The 4,566-nt window shown below is 39.6% G+C and overlaps 1 long non-coding RNA gene across 1 annotated transcript; it reads right to left on the bottom strand.

Annotated features, from left to right (window-relative positions):
* Nucleotides 1-2,907: 2,907 nt before the first annotated feature.
* LOC131707363 (uncharacterized) lies at nt 2,908-3,696 on the bottom strand. The gene is made up of 3 exons (XR_009311153.1): nt 3,573-3,696; nt 3,285-3,320; nt 2,908-3,003 (listed from the first exon to the last, which is right to left on the bottom strand). It is a non-coding gene; the product is annotated as an uncharacterized LOC131707363 (long non-coding RNA).
* Nucleotides 3,697-4,566: the final 870 nt, after the last annotated feature.

Genomic DNA, 4,566 nt, shown 5'->3' with positions numbered 1-4,566 from the left:
GAGCCTCCAGCCACCAGGGGCCCCCCGGCGACATGTCATGTGCATTTATGCCACTGAAATAAACTAGAATGAGCAAGTCAACTGTCCAATGTTTACACACTCACTGTTCAAGCACACCATATCGACCAATTAAATATTTTCTACCAGAAGACATACACTTTACGATTGGTACAATGTTAAGGGGGGGTGGGTTTAATGTAAAAACTAGCCAACTAAGAGCAAAACGAGAAAAAATCATGGATCGACGCACTCCTAGCGGGTACGTTAAGCGAAAGCAAAAAAAGGAGAAAGCAGCGAGAGAGGCAGCTCTTTTACATGGCAAGAATAAAAAACGAACTCAGAACAAGCATATGTCAGAAACGCCTCAGTGCGCTTTCATTGATGGCTATTGTATTGAGTCCGAACTTGTCAGAGAGCTGGACTTTGACGACATGGTGACTGAATTCTCAAGGAACAAATCAAGAAAGAGGCCAATCTTCTAAGGTAAGAGGCACGTTTATTTATTATTACATGCTGTTATGCTCGCTGCTGGTATGTATTGTTTAATTACATTTGTAGATGGTGTGCTTTTCATTTTTCATTGGCTGCTGTAGCCTACCGAACAATCAATTGAATTTTGTAACCGACATAGTCAACCTGATCTCACAGTAAAACGTTATCATGGTGACGTTTTCACTGGGCTCTGAAACGTTACCTACATAAAGTGTTTCAGCGTTTTTGCTGCATTAACCACAATGCTTTGCAGGTGAAATTGTGACGTTTTCAAAACGTATATTCCAATTTTTGCATTTATACCGAGTATTTATTTGATTTAGAACGACCAATTTGTTTGCTTTTAAACCAATTAAATTGTTAAAAAAAAGACTATTCTATGTCCTTTCATTTTAATTCCGTACATGGTCTTGTTGTACTAGTGCTAAAATATACACTGCCTTTTGTCTTCCTATATTTACGGGAAACCACGCTTAATATAATTTTGGGAAATGACATGTCAGCACTGTACTTGCATCCGCGTCTGCCGATGAAAATAAAAATACGGCTAAAAACAAAACAGTATTCGGTTCAACAGAAACAGCCAGTAGCTTAAACACATTTAATTGAAGTGCTCCGTGTCTGTCTGTACAGTTTGAAATTTGAATGTGCCGCACCAGCTTCCTCTGCGGCGCTCAGCCAATAGGCAGGGACCGGACGTTGAAAAGAATTGTGGGAAATGTCGTTTTAAAACCTTGAAATATACCTTAACATCTGACCTAGGACTATTTAAAGAAGGATAGGACAGTCAATCCCGTGATTCAGCTCGGTACTCAATTACAGGCGCCATTTGTGGAGCCCACTGAGTACTGAATACATTGCGGCGATTGCAGTGCCAGGATATACCGGTATTTTTTAATAACAATACAAAATCTTGTTAATATAAAGTGACTGACTGTTATTTATGCGAATTAATGCTTAATTATGTCAAGAAACATTTTGCAGGGCGAGCGTGAATACGTTAAAAGCATTGCGAGTGCACTGTTAAAGTGCTCGACGGGCTCCAGAAATGCTCAATTGTTTACTAACAACTTGTGACATCATTTTCCTATCTTTTTTTTATATACTGTCCTAGCTTCTGACGCGATCCCACATATCCCACAATTCTTTTCAACGTCCGGTCCCTACCTATTGGCCGAGCGCCGCAGAGCAAGCAACAATTCAATTGGTTTAAAAGCAAACAAATTGGTCGTTCTAAATCAAATACATAATCGGTATAAATGCAACAATTGGAATATACGTTTTGGAAAACATCACAATTTCACCTGCAAAGCATTGTGGTTAATGCAGCAAAAACGCTGAAACACGTTATGTAGGTAGCGTTTCAGAGCCCAGTGAAAACGTCACCATGATAACGTTTTACTGTGAGATCAGGTTGGCATAGTACATATAACTAGCTGAGGTTGAGTTGATAGGAGGTGGGGCCCATGATGCGTTCGTGCCCAGGGGCCCAGAATTTGTTAATCCGGCCCTGACAAGTAGAAATAATACCGTTTTAAAGCAATATGTGAATAGGGCATGACTTTAATAAAACAGCCTCTTCAACATGAATCACAGGCTGAGCACTATGAATACGAATTATATTCATCAATAAAATCGCACATTTGGACTATGGCTGCAGAATATACATTTTTGGTAGTTCTTTTTCAAATCTAACTTTTTAAGGGCTCCCGAGTGGCACATCCAGTAAAGTCTCTGTGTGGAATGCCCGAGTCAGTGTGGGGGTGGTAGCGGTGAGCTGAGCCTAAAAGGGTAATTGAGCATGATTAAATTGGGAGAAAATAAAAAATAATTGATAACGACTAAATTTATTAAATAAAAAATCTAACTTTTTATTTTATTTTTTTTTTTTTTGGAAATAAAGTAGGGGTTACAGACTAGTGTAAACTACTTGACACAATTCAAATCTGCTTGAACCGTTTCCCTGTGCATGAGGAATTCATAATTAAGAGTCAAAAACATTTCTGAACACGTGTATTCATATGGAACTAGTGAAGAAAACAAACACAAATTCATTAGAAATGTATGGAGGAGTTAGGGTATCCTAAAATGACAAAATCATGAATTCATACCCTGTTACACGCTCACCGCCTGTGTGTGAGAAGCGTTAATTCAGGTGTCAGTACAGGCTTTATACACATGCTCAACATCCTTTGTTTCAAAGGAATTCTAAATGATGGATCAATACATCTTCATGAATGATTAATTTAGCAAGGGCGTTACACTCAATTTACGTAAAAATTCTGTCCTGCTTTTATGGAGCCATGTGTTCACCCTAGCTCAATTATCCTAGACAAGTGTAATAACAATTCGTCACTTTCACACACTCAAACTCTCAACTCACGTGGTTCTCAGAAACTGGACAACAGTGTAAAGGTTTCGTGCGTCCAGCACAGCCTCGAGGACACAACTCCAGAGCGAGAGAGAGACCAGAGTAAGCAGGAGGGCTCGCTTCACAACACCAGCACACACCTGCAACACACACAGCAACACAGTGTGCTAGTAAACAGCATAGTGCCGCTGTATTGTATAACTGAAGTGATTGTATCTTGCTCAATATTCATCAAGATGCACCGTGTCCGTGTAAAACAGCGTGCTATTAACAGGGTTGCCACCTCTGAAAAAACACACACACACACACACAAAATAAAAACGGCCATCGACAACGCAACTGCTGATAGGCAAGTGTTCGCTTTTTCTTCAGAAATTTCTTTCTTGTGAAATAAACGTGGACTTCTATCTTTTTGGTTTACCTGTGAAGCTTCTCGTTTTCCCGGGGACGCCCACTTCTTTTCTCGAACGGCATGCAAATGAGAGAAAAAGGGCGGGGGAGTGGGGTTTAAATTAGCCACGAGTACAGCCCAGTCTGATTATTATTATTGTTATTATTATTATTATTGTTATTATTATTATTATTGTTATGTATGTGATGTCTTATACAAAACTCGCGAGAAAACAAATTAGTTATACTGTATGATTATGATACTGACACGGTTCTGAAATATAGCGTTGCATTGCTTTAAAAAGGTGACAATACATACCCCAATTCAATCAAGACACTGGCTTCCTGTACATGCCCGTATCAAATCGAAGACTTGTCCTTACCCCCGCTCTCTTCACTTCACTGCTCCTTCCTATCCCTTGCCTCTCCCTATATCCCCTCTCGCTCCCTCCGCTCCTCCTCCAGCAGGTCGACTGGTCATGACCTCCCTTAGGCGTTGCACCGCCCGCGCTCGCGATCTCTCCTCTCGTGCCCACAGTGATGGAACGAGCTGCACGTGAGCAGCAGGACTGCGCCGAGTCTCACCACCTTCCGGTGCCTCCTTAAACCCATTTGTTTACATAATATCTGTAACTCATGCATATCTTCTCCTCCTCTGCCTTGATGTTCACAAAAATATGTGGCTGCACTTTGTTGCAATATTGTTGTTCTACTGCATGCAGTGTTGTTTATATATTACATTGTATATTATGTTTGTAACACTATGCAAGTCACCTTCGATAAATGCGTCAGCAAATTATTATTTAATAATAATAATAATAATAATAATAATAATAATAATAATAATAATAATAATAATAATAATAATTGCATGTGTAAATCTGTTTTTGTTTCTGAAGGTTTTCTCTTAAGCCCCTGAAGAATGAAAGCTCAGCTCTGATTGTCCGAGGTGCTACAACCCTGCCTTAGTGTTACAGTTCCTTGTTTTTATTCACGAGTTGTTATTTTGTTTCTTGTTTTGTTTGTGAGCTGCTACTAAAGTATAGGCGTGCGTGACGTTGCCTCTCCAGAGAGAAAGACTGCATCGCAAGTTCATTTTAATTATTCATGAGCCAGCGGAGCGCGCGTGTAAAAGGGACCGCTAACACACAGCAGTGCATTTTGAGAGCAGGTTAAACAATGTTCTTGTTGTGCATTGTGTGGTTTAGTTAATGATAAATTTAAAAAAAAACTATCAATGTAAACCAGTTGTTGGCAATAAATAACAGAAACACCATACTAAACTAGATACATGTATTTATATGTGGAATACT

The sequence above is a fragment of the Acipenser ruthenus genome, chromosome 39, assembly GCF_902713425.1.
Source record: "Acipenser ruthenus chromosome 39, fAciRut3.2 maternal haplotype, whole genome shotgun sequence".
NCBI classification, from domain to species: domain Eukaryota; kingdom Metazoa; phylum Chordata; class Actinopteri; order Acipenseriformes; family Acipenseridae; genus Acipenser; species Acipenser ruthenus.
This window is presented reverse-complemented; position numbering and strand designations above follow the sequence as displayed.